The 16,431-nt window shown below is 41.3% G+C and overlaps 1 non-coding gene across 1 annotated transcript; it reads right to left on the bottom strand.

Moving 5' to 3' along the window:
* Positions 1–1,408: 1,408 nt before the first annotated feature.
* On the bottom strand, positions 1,409–1,505 carry LOC113622525 (small nucleolar RNA SNORA40). Its single transcript, XR_003433566.1, has one exon. It is a non-coding gene; the product is annotated as a small nucleolar RNA SNORA40 (small nucleolar RNA).
* Between the last annotated feature and the right edge of the window lie 14,926 nt (positions 1,506–16,431).

The raw sequence follows: 16,431 nt of genomic DNA, 5'->3' as shown, positions 1-16,431 counted from the left end.
TAAAGTTGCAACCCTGTCTAACCCTGGCATTCTCTTTCCCCCTTTCCTGCTTTATTTTTCTCCAGTAAATCATCTGGCATATTATACCTATATTTTAATTATTTTTTACTGTCTAGCTCCCATCACTAAAATGTAAGTTTTTAAGGGTAGAGACTTTTGTCCACTTTGTTCACCTCTGTTTCCCTAATACCTAAAATAGTGCCAGGCAAATTATAGGCTTTTAAAAAATATATGAATGAACGATTGCCATTGTAGTTTGAGACTATATAATGAAATTAGATATATTAAATTGGGATATTATCAAATTGGCTACTTCTGTGAAAGTTAGAATTTAGGCTTTCATGGTTCCTACCTCTTAGGAACTGTTAATTAACAGCTTTGTCAGCTTTATCAGCTAACAAAATTCCTTCCCTCATGACCATTGCAATGAAAGACTCTTGGTGAGCAAGCCATAATTGGAGCTGAGATGGTTTTTATATCAACACCGTGTAAACATTGCCCAGTGCCAGAACATTGTGCTTTTATGTTTCATTAAACACCATGTGTACAATGGTGGCTCCTTTGACTTTGCTGAGAGATCCTCTTCAAAGTTGTGTGATCCATTGCTGGCATTACTATGGCCTCCTCTTTTTGGCTAAATACTGTATGATCTAAACAAAAATGTTTAAATACGGGAGTACCAGCTTAAATGTTACCTTTGCTTTTTTTTTTTTTTTAACCAAGATCTGTGTTTCATGCTGGTCATTATACTTTGGCAATATAATATAGATTTTTTTTAAGTGTAAAGGGTTTTTTTATTATTATGTGTAACACAAAGTTATTTAAGTCAATAAATTTTTAAGGAATTTCACACGTTCTGATTCTTTCCACTGCTAATCACCTTAGTTCCTCCAAACTCATAATCTTCAAGATAAAATAGCCCTTTCAAAAAGAAGTTATCATGTGAGTCAGTCCACAATTCTTTTAGTTAGGCTTCTTTGATCTCCAATGAAATATGGACACACTTCAAAATTCCCCACCTGTAATCTTTGGGATCCAATTTCCTCAAGCGATTTACTTTAGGACCATGTTTAGGGTCAGGAGATGGATCTGCCTGGTTCTGAATTTGACACCCTCTAAAAACGTATTAGGTTCAAATCATATTCACTCCTAAGCCATCACACCCTAGAACAGTACAGATCATTGGGATATGCCAATACCTTTTAAAATTATCCAGACACTGTGTTCAAGATAAAAGCCTAAAAAAAGAAGCCATCTTTGTTTCATGTCAACATTAAAATTAGAGTACTAAATCAATACAGCTGATAATTTAAAAGCTTAATATATGAGGGAAATTATCAGCTCTATAGTCCTGGAAGCAATCTTTATGTTTATCAATACACCCCCATCACTTGACTCTCTTAGGTATCATGTTCCTTCTTATCTGTATCAAAACTCATACTGAACAATGAGTTCTGGGTTGCAAAAGAGGATTATAGATTTGTTTTTGTTGTTGCTTTATGGCAATTCTTTGTATATGGGATGAGAAGGTCATCAATAGTAAGGAAGACCACTAGTGAAAAAACATGACCTCATTATTTTGATGAGAAGTCTACATGGATACATTAGTATGAATAAGTTATATTAGTAGTCATTGCAATAGGAACTGTAAGTAACAGAAGAAAATTAACTGTTTCAACTCTCAGTCATCCCTAAATCAACTGATACTCTTGCTAGTTTTAATTAGTGAGTATACTTATTATATAATTTGTATAAGCAGCTGTGGTTGCAGTCAGGACAAATCATGTTTGATATGTTCTAGTATAACATGATACTTTATTTTTCTTTCTTTCTTTCTTAATATTTATTTGGCTGCGCTGGGTCTTAGTTGTGGTGTGCGGGATCTTTGTTGCATCATGTGGAATCTTTAGTTGCGGCTTGCGAACTCTTAGTTGTGGCATGCGGGATCTAGATCCCTGACCAGAGATCGAACCCAGGCCCCCTGTGTTGGGAGCACGGAGTCTTAGCTACTGGACCCCCAGGGAAGTCCCTAACATGATATGTTAGATGTACTTTTTTAAAAAAAACTTTTCTTAATGGCTTTCTTTTTTTAAATTAATTAATTAATTTTATTTATTTATTTGACTATGTTGGGTCTTCATTGCTGTGCGTGGGCTTTCTCTAGTGGAGGCGAGCAGGGGCTGCTCTTCGTTGTGGTGCTCTTCTCATTGCCGTGGCTTCTCTTGTTGCGGAGCACGGGCTCTAGGCGCACGGGCTTCAGTAGTTGTGGCACGCGGGATCAGTAGTTGTGGCGCACAGGCTTAGTTTCTCTGCGGCATGTGGGATCTTCCCAGACCAGGGCTTGAATCCGTGTCCCCTGCAGTGGCAGACGGATTGTTAACCCCTGCGCCACCAGGGAAGCCCTAGATGTACTTCTTCCACTGAGAATGACTTTAACAGTTCTACTGTAAATTTCCACAGTAACATAAAATAAAAATGAGTTTAAAAAGTGTCTGCTGACTTGTCGACACCGTAATAATGGTATTTGCACCCATAGCTGTTTATGAGTATTACTGTAAATACTATACAGTTTCAAGGCATTTTGCTCTGGGCTTTACTATTCCATGTATCATGAATCATCCAACTCCTCAGTTATCTCTTGGACTTTCTAGTATTTTGAATGGCAATCTCTCTCAAGGGAGCCCTTCTAATTGCAGAATCTGTGCCTAGTATCCTTGGATTTGCTGGTTCAGCATGAGCATGAATTGATTAGTCTATGTATCCACATGTCTTATGGAACGTGTATTTCCTGTGTTCGCCATCTGCCAAATTGGAGCAGCATTTGGACCAGAAGATATTATCCTTCCTCTGATTTACTGTCTCTCTGAATAGAACCTCTTACTTAAATTTGGTTTGGTCAAAGGGCATTAATAGAAGGCTTTTTTTTAAATAAGGCTTTTGAAAAAATTCAGTATAACTGATGATTCCACAACAAAGCAAAGAATCCCCAAAACTGCAATATTGAGTGAGATGGCATGCCTTCAAATCTTGAATAGTATCATGGGAAGTCCATCTTTAGTCATTCCACAGATTGATCACCTCTTTTTTTTTTTAATTTTTAAAAGATTTACTTATTTTATTATTTATTTAGTTTTGGCAGTGTTGGGTTTTCGTTGCTGCGCGCGGGCTTTCTCTAGTTGCGGCGAGCGGGGGCTACTCTTCGTTGCGATGCACAGGCTTCTCATTGCGGTGGCTTCTCTCATTGTGAAGCATGGGCTCTAGGTGCGCGAGCTTCAGTAGTTGTAGCACATGGGCTCAGTAGTTGTGGCTCATGGGCTCTAGAGCGTAGGCTCAGTAGTTGTGGCGCACGGGCTTAGTTGCTCCGCAGCATGTGGGATCTTCCCGGAGCAGGGCTCGAACCTGTGTCCCCTGCAATGGCAGGCGGATTCTTAACCACTGCACCACCAGGGAAGTCCCCAATCACTTCTCTTAATTTATCACTCAATAGCATTTATTGAACACCCTTGTGGCGGGCACTTGCAAATGCTGTAAATACAAAGGCAGTAAGCTAAGCTCCTTGCCCTCATGGAGCTCACAGACTGCCAACTATTACTATGTGTGATAATGCTACAATAGAGGCACATAAATGTTTGAATATTATGCGAAAAATGATTTTGGGAAAGACCACTATAATATATTTTAGGGATACAAAATGTGGGGAACAAATCATTCTTGGGTTTAGGATTCCTTATTTTGTTTGTTATTAGATATTTACTAAAACATATTTTAATGCCTTCTGTATGCTGGGAGTTGTGCTTGATGAAAAATTACATGTGGTCTCTGCCCCAATGAAGGAGATAGACAGACATTTTAAAATGTAGGATTCGATATTTTCAAAGCTAAGAAGAGAAGTTCAAGGTGTCCTGCAAAACTACAAGGAATTTAGATAGAAGGAAAGCCACTAACGGGACTTCCCTAGTGGTCCAGTGGCTAAGACTTCATGCTTGCAACGCAGGGGGCCCAGGTTTGGTACCTGGTTAGGGAACTAGATCCCACATGCCAAAACTAAAGATCCCGCATGCTGCAACTAAGACCTGGCACAGCCAAATAAATAAATAAATAAATATTTTTTTAAAAAAGAAGGAAAGCCACCAAGCATATTGTATGTTATCTATTGCTATATAACAAATAATTTCCAAAATTAGAAGCTTCAGACAACAATAAACATTTATTATTCCATATAGTTTCTACAGGTCAGGAGTTCAGGAATGTCTAAGTGTTGTGGTTCTGAGACTTTCATGAGTTTTGTAGTCAAAGTGTCGGTCGGGACTGCAGTCATCTGAGACTTAACTGAGGCAGAAAGAGCCAATTCCAAGATGGCTTATTCACCTGGCTGTTGGCAGGAGGCCTCAGTTCTTTGCCTCATGGACTACTTTATAGGGTTTCTTGTCTTCAAGGCATAGCCACTAGTTTCCTCTAGAAAGAGTGATCTGAGAGAGTAACGAAGAAGCCACAAGTCTTTTATGAATTGCCTCAGAAATCGTATACCTGGGACTTCCCAGGTGGTCCAATGGTTAAGACTCTGTACTCCCAATGCAGGGGGCCAGGGTTTGATCCCTGGTTAGGGAACTAGATCCCACATGCTGCAACTAAGAGTTCGCAAGCCACAACTAAAGATTCCTCATGCGCAACGAAGATCCCACAGGTGGCAACGGAGATCCCCCATGCCACAACTAAGACCCGGTGCAGCCAAATAAGTTAATTAATTAATTAATTAATATTAAAAAAAAAAGCAATCGTATGTCTTTATTTCCACACTACCCTACTGGTTCCAGAGGTCATCCCTATCAGCATGAGAGGAGACACGGATAGCAGGAGGTAAGGACCATCGAAGGCCATCTTGGAGGCTGACGACCACATGTATGAATCTTCAAATGCAAGCTTGCTGAAATCAGACTTTTCAGAAGAACCCAATGTAGTTTAAAAAAAACCCACCAAGGATGGAGTTGGTCAGAGAATCATGGAATGGCATAACCAACTGGGTAGAAGCAGTTTAGGCAGAAACTCTAATACAGTAGATATAGATATATATTGATAGATAGCTAATTATAGCATAAAACTAACCTAAAGCAGAAACAGAAAATGGAAGAAAGACCATGAATTAATTGAGGCACTAGAATTGGTGTTTGTCACAATTAAAGGGAAAAAAGGAAGAAAAATTAAAGAATTAAAGACTTTAAAAGTTGCTGTAAATATTAAAAAAGAACTCAGAAAAGCACGGTTCTATTGTCATTCATTCATTATGGACTATGCCACTGACTGACTGACAAAGCTTGTAAATGGCTCCTACGATTCAAATTGTCTCTTAGTATCATCACAGAAGATCTTGTCCCCTTTAAGCAAGGTTGACCCCTCTACCTATCTTTCGATAACAGTTGTTTTAGGAAATTGCCTAAGATTTCCTCTTATTGAACTACACTTGTACTTGTTCTCACCAAAGTCTCAACGTTGTACTATATCAGTTCAACATTTGCCTTTGCACTCCGGATGGGGTGTTCATATCCCTAACTGCCTAGCAGGATCTAGTTCCCTGACTAGGGTTCAAACCCGGCCCCCCTGCATTGGGAGCCCAGAGTCTTACCCAGTGGACCACCAGGGGAGTCCCCCATCAGGTGGCTTTAGATCTGCTCTTATGAAACCCAACCCTGGCCTTTAAACAAGTTGGCCTTTGGTCTCAGCTGGGCTAGTCCAAGTCTCCTGACCACCCCCTCAGAGGGAGATTCTAGCAACTGGGAAGAACCACTTCCACTTTATCTTCTAATGATAACTGACAATTACAAGCACAGCTGGTTGGTTACATTTATTGCCAGTAGGTCCATGGTCAAGTTGGCCTCAATTACTCTGCTGAATACATGCTGATTACTCTATTATTACCTCTTAGCAACAGTATAAGGAAGGCAACCTGACTTAATAGAAAGGATGCAGAATCTGAGAGTAGCTTTCTAGGTCTGGGAACCAGAGAGAGGGAGGTGAGTGGAGGTGGAGAGATGGGCAACCCTAGTCCTTAACCCTCCTTATTTACCCAGGGGCACCCAGATTCCCTATCTCTCCTTTCCCTCAATACACAGGACTTGAAGTGTCCCTTACCCACTCCAGTCTGACCTCCGCCATTCCAGAGCAAGCTGGACCAGATGTGCATGTGACTGAGTTTTGACCATGCAATTGAGGTGAAATCCTAAGAGAGGGCAAAGCAACAATATGAAAGGAACCCAAGTCTCTGATTGACCAGGTGCAGCAGAGCTACCTGCTGCTCAGCATCTTCCAGACTGTTATTTGAGAAATAAACTTCTGTTTTCTCATTTTAAAAAAGAAAAAAAGAGTACAGACACCTTTTTTTTTTTGAATTTTTGAATTTTATTTTATTTTATTTTTATACAGGAGGCTCTTATTAGTCAGAATAGAGACTCTTGATTAAGGGTTGGATTCGAATATCAGCTCTTAAACTTAACACTCCTGTGACCCAGTTAAGTTCCTTTAATATCTATTAGCTTCAGTTTTCCATAGGTGTAAAGTAAGGTTGTTATATATTTCACAGCACTGTTCAAGGTATAGGAAAGAAAATATGTACACCTGGCGTATAGTGGACACTCTATATTTATTTATTTATTTTATTTAAAACTTTATTTTTAAATTTATTTTTGGCTGCATTGGGTCTTTGTTGCTGCGCGCGGGCTTTCTCTAGTTGCATTGAGCGGGGGCTACTCTTCGTTGTGGTGCGCGGGCTTCTCATTGCGGTGGCTTCTCTTGTTGCGGAGCACGGGTTCTAGGCGCGCGGGCTTCGGTAGTTGCGGCACGTGGGCTCTAGAGCGCAGGCTCAGTAGTTGTGGCACACGGGCTTAGTTGCTCCCCGGCATGTGGGATCTTCCTGGGCCAGGGCTCGAACTCATGTCCCTTGCACTGGCAGGCTGATTCTTAACCACTGCTCCACCAGGCAAGTCCCTAGTATATTTTAATATTTCCCAAAATGCATTACTTTGCACTCTATTTCTTAATGCTAACAATGACCGAGAAAATAACAAGAGCTTAAAGTATATTTGCTATATGTTTCAAGAAGGCAGGGATCAATTTTATTTAAAATAATTTTTTTGTGGGGGGACTGCGCTGCGCAGCATCTGGAATCCTATTTCCCTGACCAGGGATCAAACCCATGTTCCCTGCATTGGAAGCATGGAGTCTTAACCATTGGACCACTAGGGAAGTCCCTAAAATATTTCATTAAAGGCAGATTTTTAAACATCTTACACTTAAGGGGATTAGTTTAAATTAATTAGAAAACTAATTCAGAATTTTCACGTTCTTCAAAGGTGTTAGATAAATGAAGATTTTCTAAATTATAATAGCAAAGTCAGAATAAATACCTGTTTATGTTGACAAGTCTTCTAAATGTGTCTTTAGATCTGGTTGGTTGCTTTGACCCCCAAGCAAGAGAGAATAAATAATGCATTCCTCTACAAGCTGACTAACCATAAAAGTGTAACAAGTTCCCATTGGTATGCCCAGACCTGTGGAAGAGAAAATGAGTAGAAAATAAGAAAGGTATGTAGCACCTTGTTCTAACTTCCCAAGGATTAAAGGATGATCATATGAACAAACCCACAATGTAAATTATTTATACTGTTGAATAATATGAAACTATATAAATTAACAAAGATTATATATAAGAACAATTTCTAAGCAATTCCTAACACATATAAGCTATTGTTTAAGAATTCAATAATATCTTGAAGTCCATTAATGCTATAGTTCTCACCTTTTGAGATACCTCTGTGGCTCTTAGGGGTTATTTGTTACTCAAGGGTCAAAGTAAGTTGAAAGCAGAAAGTTCTGCAAGACTACCAGCCAGGAACACATGAATCTATCTGCTTTTCTTCCTTACTGTCCAAGACAGCAGGGTCTTTCTTGTCTGATTCACTCAGGAAGAGCAGGACTCTTCAAGACACGCTGAGAGAATCCACCAAGCACATGACAGGTTGGTTAGGGCTGCAGGCTACCATTATATACCTTCCCTCCCATCCCCTCCAGGGCAAAACCCCATGAGAGCTGAACCTTGTCTGTCTTATGTACAGCGTACAGCACAAGGCTGGCATGTAGTAGTATTCAACCATTTCCTAAATGAACATGATAGAGTGGCAATGAGAACTTGAGGTAACTGGAGCCTTAATTTGGAAAGCATTTCCCAGGCATAAAGGCATGACCTGGGGATATATAAGCTACTCAAGGAGTACAGCGCAGTGTACAACAATCTGTAATGGAGCTATATGCCCCCAAATGAACTCAGACAAGGTCCCAAATCCAGGCACAGGCATCTAGGGAAAATGATTTTGTTACCATGCTAGTTTTTCTTTGGGACTGATAATTTATGTTTCATAACAGAAATTTGGCTTTGGGCAGCTTCATTTATTTATTAAAAAAATTTTTTTGTTTTTGCGGTATGTGGGCCTCTCACTGTTGTGGCCTCTCCCGTTGCAGAGCACAGGCTCTGGACGCGCAGGCTTAGCGGCCATGGCTCACGGGCCCAGCCGCTCCGCGGCATGTGGGATCTTCCTGGACCGGGGCACGAACCCGTGTCCCCTGCATCGGCAGGTGGACTCTCAACCACTGCGCCACCAGGGAAGCCCCCAGCTTCATTTATTAAAGAAGAACATCATGATTTTGGAGAACAGAACACCGTTTTCCTTGTGTTGCTGTTCAGTAGGGCAGAATGTTTAGACCGACTCTCTTTTTTACAGAAGTAACTTAGCATACCCAAATGTCTAAGTACACAACTGTTATGCTGCTGGAAGTGGCAAGAGAAAACAATCCAGGTAGAAATGAACAGGAAAAGATGTTTAGGTTCCCTGTTCTGTGAAGAGTAATGTAGGGAAATGAAAGTGAACTGGAGAGGAAGAGAAATGGGAGCTGAAGAAACAGCCAAGAATCAGGAAGAGAGATTGCAAAACATGCCCCCTTTAGCCCCAAGTGCATTTGCATTTGCCTCTTTCTCTGCCTTTTGGTTGTTTGGAGGTGCCAGGCATGCGTTGCCACATGGCACACCCTCGACCTCTCCTGGTCACACTCTGTCATGAGTCACAACCTTGAGTCCTGTGGAAACAGCAAAGAGCTGGGCTCTCGGGGAGGAAGACAGTGCCTGACCCAGTGTCCACTACTTCAAGAAATGGGCATAAGGTGGCAGCACTGGTAGTGCCTGCAGGTGTTGTGGAGAGAAACTTGGCCAAGGGCCAGCTGTACTTGAGCTGCTAAGTCCCAGGGAAAAGATGGAAAAGGGGAACTCTGTTAAAGACCTCCTTATTAGGGTAGTAAGTGATGGAAGGAAAAAGGCTTCTCCTGGGGAAGCAGTGGCACCAGGAGCTCCACTAGGAGGAATGCGTGATGAGGTCACATTGCCTGGCACCCATACGTCTGTTAAAAGAATAACTGCCACTTATGAGGAAGGATTAAGACGGATTGATGAACAACATGGATGAATCTTGAAAACATGGTAAATGAAAGAAGCCAATCACAAAAGATGTGTACTGTACAATTCTGCTTACGTGAAATGTCCAGCACAGGCAAATCTATAGAGACAGAACGTAGGTGAGTGATTGCCTAGGGCTTGAGACTGGGGACAAAGAGGGGGTGACTGCTAAAGGGTTTCACTCTAGGTTGATGAAATGTTCTAAAATTGATTGTGGTGATGGTTGCTAATAAGCTAAAAACCATTGAATTTTGCACTTTAATGGAGAAATTGTAATGAAACCTCAATAAAGCTGTTACTTTTTAAAAAACGAATATTTAATTAAACCCAGAGAGGAAAGGTTATAACGTGAGTGCATTCTTAACCCTTCTCTCCCTCCCTGGTCCTTTGAATACCTATGGTTTCAATAGGGATGAGAGGCATGCCTTTTCCTGGAATCACCCATTTCTAAGCCAGTGCCTCTTAAACTTTAATTTGCATACAGATCACCTGTGGATCTTGTCAAAATGCAGAATCTGTTTCAGAAGGTCTGAAGTGGAGCCTAAGACTGTGCATTTCTAAGAAGCTCCTAGGCGATCTTGAAGCTGCTGGTCCTAGAATTACACTTGGAATAGAGAGACTCTAAGAGACTCATTGAAATTATATTTGTTCTTTGATTGAGATTAGTATTATGTCAGCTCTGTACTGAAGTTAAAATGCCAAGTAAATATTTTTATTTTGACTTGCTAGTGGCACAACATATATATGATGCTTCTAACAACAGTTAATACAGGTATCTTGAAAAAGTACATTACTAACATTATGGTATTTTATTATCCATTTTTATTGAAAAGTTCAGGATTTGGAACTGTAAGAGAACTGGGTTTGAATCCTGGCTCTATCATTAACCAATGTCATGGCCTTGGACTATCTGAGTTTCAGTTTCTTTGTGTATAGAATGGAGATACTAATACCTATCTCAGCGGATTTTTGGGAGTGCTGGAGACTATGGCACACACATTATACTCACTCTTGAGATAACTACTATTATTGTCATCATATTTGTGTGAGGTGGGAGAGCTACCACATTTCCTTCTCTGGATCTCGCATCACTCCATATTTTCTTTAAAACCTCCTAAATCTTGAAATTTTGGTTGTGTGGGAGATGATTCTCAAAGATTATTTTTCTTTATCTGCCTAAAGAAGGTGTTGTTTGGAGCTCTAGTAAAATCCATACGGAATATAATTTTTAATACGTAGATGTCTACTTTCTTTTTTGTGGGAGGGTTTGTTCTTTTATTAAGAGATTCAAAGAAAAAGTTCAAGATTTTTTTTTTTTTTTTTTTTGCGGTACGCGGGCCTCTCACTGTTGCCTCTCCCGTTGCGGAGCACAGGTTCTGGACGCGCAGGCCCAACGGCTGTGGCTCACAAGCCCAGCCGCTCCGCAGCATGTGGGATCCTCCCGGACCGGGGCGCGAACCCGTGTCCCCTGCCTCGGCAGGCGGATTCTCAACCACTGCGCCACCAGGGAAACCTGTTCAGGATGTTTAATAAGGAATTTTGGTCTCCCTGATTCTCTAGTGTTAAGCTGGAATAATTCAACATCAATGACTTATTTTTGTTTAAAAAAATTTTCAAACTGAGTTACTCAATTTCACTTTAGGGCCTCTGCTATTTTCCTTTTCCTTTACAGGTACAGCAGGCAAGTTCTTCTAATGCTTGGCCCTCAGGGAAGCCTACAGAGAGAGGCAATTCGGAAAACCCTGTTTTGGAACAGAGCTGCTCCTCAATAGCTCCGCATGGAAGAGGAATTCCTGCCACAAATGACAAGACATCACAGGCACACAGCTTGGACTAGAGTGAGGACTGCTGCTTCTTCCTTCTTGTGGTGCTCTGACCTGGGAGGCCCATGGACTACAGTATTAGGCAAGCACCCAGGTGCCTTGTTCCTCCATGTTATACTTGGGCTGCAGTCTGAATGTTGTAGACTTGCAAGGGGCTGCCCAATGTATTTGCTTCCTTTTGTTTTTATAGTCTTTCGACTTTTAGGCTGACTTTATCTCCTTGATTTTCCTAGTTTCTGGAAGAATATGTAGCAAATACTAATTGTCACTGGCAAGTTCCCGGCATACAGCATTAGTGAAATTCATTTCTTCCTTCTTGTTAAATCATTCTTGTGTTTAAAAAAAATTTTTTTTAACACTTTTGTAAATTTAACCCCTTGCCAACACCTTTCTGTCACTGTGTACTCAGCATTAGCTATATGAAGGCCTAAGCAGTATGGAGACTTAAGAACTTGTTTTCTTCTCTATTTGTTTTTTAAATTATAGAAGACTCTAATGCTGTCAGCTGGTAAATGTTTAGAATTTAAGGTAAACATCACTCTAACTTTTGTAAACACTGTAATAGAAAACTGGTTTTAGAGATGCAAAAACAAATCAAAAATTTTGTTTTATGGAGAATTGTGTTGAAGACATATTTTGAAATTTGAAGAAGGAAACAAGAGGTTCTATGTCTTCAGTGCAGCTTTGAATATTTAGGATTTCTTCTGTTAACTGTTCTGTTTTGTGTCACTACTGCATGAGGGCCTCAGAAAGGCTGGACTGGAAACACCAGCCCCCTGAAAGGGACAGTCACGTGTTCATGGAGTGAGGAAGTGCTAGCTGCTGGCTGGGGACTTCCCAGGTCACTAATTTTGAAAAACCCCCTAAACACTGATCTTAAAGATCCAATTCTTCTCTTCAACAGCAAGGATCAAAATGTTGGAAGGCTGTATCCTGTTTCCTCATCTAGCACCAGGATTCTGGTGAAGAGTTGCAATGGAGTGGACTCTAAGTCGGCTTGTTCTTTCCTTTCTTATTCGACCAATTTAGGACATTATTTCATTTGGTGCGTCTTAGCCATTCATTTTGGTGGACAGTTGTTTCTCTTGTTATAAAGACCAATGACCATTCTAAACCCAGAGTCAGCCAAATAGGTAAAACAAATATCGCATAATTCTACATAGCTGCCTTAGGAGGACTGAGTTCTAGTCTATGCAGGAATCCCTGGCATGAGCACTGTTATGTACAGAAGCCTGAGCTTAGAGAGCAGCCAGTGTGGCATAGATTGTGACTTGTGGACATTTTTGTGCCATTTAGTCCAAGTACAATTACCCATCATGAGAGCCTATGTGACACAAACAGAAAGAGAGTAGGAGAAGATGAACTGGAGGAAAGAAGTTATCTTAATTCTATTCTCCCCAAGGGGAGAAAATGACTAAAATATAACCTGAGTGTAAGAGCATTAGTAATATTAATAATAATATCTTTGATAATTAGGCCACTGATCTCAAAGTACTTTTATTTATTTATTTATTTTAAATTTATTTATTTATTTTTGGCTGCATTGGGTCTTCGTTGCTGCGTGCGGGCTCTCTCTGGTTGCGGCGAGTGGGGGCCACTCTTCATTGTGGTGCACGGGCTTCTCACTGTGGGCTTCTCGCTGTGGTGGCTTCTCTTGTTGTGGAGCATGGGCTCCAGGCTTGTGGGCTTCATTAGCTGCAGCACACAGGCTCAGTAGTTGTGGCTCGCAGGCTCCAGAGCGCAGGCTCAGTAGTTGTGGCGCATGGGCTCAGTTGTTCCGCAGCATGTGGGATCTTCCCGGACCAGGACTTGAACCCGTGTCCCCTGCACTGGCAGGCGGATTCCCAACCACTGCACCACCACCAGGGAAGCCCTCAAGTACTTTTTTTTTTTTTTTGCAGTGCGTGGGCCTCTCACTGTTGTGGCCTCTCCCATTGCGGAGCACAGGCTCCGGACACGCAGGCTTAGCGGCCATGGCCCATGGGCCCAGGCTCTCCGCGGCATGTGGGATCTTCCCGGACCGGGGCATGAACCGGTGTCCCCTGCATCAGCAGGCGGGCTCTCAACCACTGCGCCACCAGGGAAGCACCCCTCAAGTACTTTTAACATCCATTATTTTCTTTGTACTCACCAAAATCTCTTTAACGTCCCATAGAATGGGAATTGCCATGTCTTAAGTTTTTCCCTGTTCCTCTTTCCTCTTTATTCATCAACTTTCTTGGAAAATGAGGGATCTCGCCCTGAGAGTTAGGAACTTATCGATTTTGAAGGAAAAAGGCCTATCTTTCCTGTTAGTTAGAAATCATCCTACACTGTACTTTATAGGAGGTACAAAAGTAGTGTATATTACAATTTTGTACATCACAGCAGGGTAATTGACAGAGAACCTTCCATTTACAGTAAACTGAATGAGAGGATTGACATCCAAAATCAAAAAGTGGAAACCTCTAGACTGGTTTCAAAGCATCACAGTGAAAGGACAGTCATGTGACTCATGGAGAACCTCTGCTCTGATGCTTCAGAGCATACATAGTCCATATGATTAGATTTTGTAAGTCTGAAATCTTGATCATTACAGTCTATAAATGGATATAGCCTTTTGGAAGTCTGACTTAGAATGAAAGCCTGGACCTTTGTCTCAAATATTGAGATACTATCAAATTGTAGGCTCTTTGCCTTGAATATTAGGTAGGTTATCCTCCTTTAACTCTTGTCTTCTGTTTCTTCATCCTCCACCCCCAATCACTCCCAAGAAGAACATCTCTGACAGAGTTTTCAATGTCTTTGTAGTACTTCATTCCTGTAAATTCCTTCTTCTCCATGTTTTTGTTCTGTTTTATGTAGTTTGGAAAATGACAGTGTAGAGTATGTTTGGTATAACCCTAGTCCTGGCCAGCATTTTTCATCCCTTTAAAAAATATATATATATATTATATATATATAAATATGTGTGTATGTATATATATATATATATATATATATATACACACGGGTGTGTGTGTGTGTGTTCTGCGGTTGAAAGTATAGAACTAAAAACTTTATTTATTTATTTATTTAGGCCACACCTTGCAGCATGAAGGATCTTAGCTCCCCGACCAGGGACAAAACCTTTGCTCCCTGCAGTGGAAGCACAGAGTCCTAACCACTGGACCACCAGGGAATTCCCTAGAAGTAAAAACTTTAAATAAAATAGAGGGCTTCCCTGGTGGCACAGTGGTTAAGAATGGCCTGACAATTCAGGGGACATGGGTTCGATCCCTGGTCCGGGAAGATCCCACATGCTGTGGAGCAGCTAAGCCTGTGCACCACAACTACTGAGCCTGCGTTCTAGAGCCCGTGAGCCATAACTACTGAAGCCCACACGCCTAGAGCCCGTGCTCCACAACAAGAGAAGCCACTGCAATGAGAAGCCTGCGCACTGCAACGGAGAGTAGTTCCCGCTCACAGCAACCAGAGAAAGCCCGCGCACGGCGACGAAGACCCAACGCAGCCAAAAATAGATAAATAAGTTAAAAATAAAAAAGAAAATGTTTCTTGTATTGTTCCTGTTAAGCATTTCTCATATTTTGGCATCACACACCAAAACATGATGTCAGAGGTGTGGGGTGGGGGGGGAGCAGGTAGAGGTGAGGGAAAGACCAGGTTAGATAGTACAATGTGTGCAGTGGTGAAGAATTGACTAAATTTAATTAATCTTCAATTAGCAGATCACTGAGGATATGAATCACTCACTGGCAGTCAAAAGGTGATGTCAGTGAATGGTTATGGCTCAGCATGACTGCTTCTGTTTGCTCCTGTATTTACTCCTAGCACTATTGCTACTGCAGGGCTCTCCTATGAATTTTTTTTTTTTTTTTTTTTTTTTGCGGTACGCGGGCCTCTCCTGTGAATTTTATTGTGGGACTTTAGAAATGTCTACTGCCAAGGGTAGCATTAATAAGTATTCCAGTTGATAGTTAGAGCAAGGAACAAGTTTCTTAATGAAGTTTATAAATATGGCTTTGGACTGATCTTATTGGCAATAGTCATACTATTAATTTCTAGCTGAAAGAATCACATGCTCACAGGAGTACTGAGCCTAAGTAGAAGACTCATTTTGGTGGAAATTGGGTTAGAACAGCACATGCAACTCAAGGATTGCTGAAGAAGGGCAGGTGCATAAAGTTGCTTCATCATGAAAGGTGAATATTCAACGTGGAGACTGAGCGCCCTTGGTTAAGTTTATAAAACAGTTTCTGACTAAACTCTCTGTAATAGTTACCAATTGTGCTAATAATGGATTACAAAAATCCTCAGTAGCCAATCAGGTTGCGACCTCCTTACTTCTAAGCATCTTCCTAGAGAATATCTTATGAAGGTTATGTAGTATCTCAATTCTCCTATGATTGCATCTTGGAAACACTGGCTGCTAGTTCATAAAAAACCAGAGAGTATGTACAGAGTCAACTAGAATCCTTCTTTTCTAGATACTTTGGACTTCCAACTTTAGCTGGGCTAAAGTGGAACGACATGAGCCATGAACTCCAGGGTTTTCTGGACAGAGTGCCATATTTTTAAGTAACCATGATTGACGGTTATGGGAAAAAAAATACTTAAATGGGCTCTTGGACTTTGTTCTGAGGTCAAAAGGGACCGCATTAAAAAATGTGTATTCTATATCCTGATCTTGGTGTTTGACACAAAAATAGTACCTAATGTTGTGTGATATTGTGTATTCTTTTGTTTGAACATAGTTTGTAGATGGACTCTATTAATGAAAACACACTGTGGTGGAGAGGAATGTGTGTGTGTGTGTGTGTTTCAGTGCTGTTTTTATTTATTTTTATTTTTATTTTTTTTGCGGTACGCGGGCCTCTCACTGTTGTGGCCTCTCCCGTTGCAGAGCACAGGCTCCGATGTTCAGGCTCAGCGGGCATGGCTCACGGGCCCAGCCGCTCCGCGGCATGTGGGATCTTGCCAGACCGGGGCACGAACCCGTGTCCCCCGCATCGGCAGGCGGACTCTCAACCACTGCGCCACCAGGGAAGCCCTCGGTGCTGTTTTTAAATGGCCTGTTGGGTAGGTTTGATGAAATGTGTTAGGTTATTTCACCTTTGTCTCCTGTTCTCTCCCTCC

This window comes from Aethalodelphis obliquidens, unplaced genomic scaffold, assembly GCF_003676395.1.
Source record: "Aethalodelphis obliquidens isolate GAN/ISIS:26980383/991018 unplaced genomic scaffold, ASM367639v1 scaffold9, whole genome shotgun sequence".
NCBI lineage: Eukaryota > Metazoa > Chordata > Mammalia > Artiodactyla > Delphinidae > Aethalodelphis > Aethalodelphis obliquidens.
The sequence above is the reverse complement of the archived record's forward strand: the minus strand, read 5'-3'. Positions and strand labels throughout refer to the sequence as shown.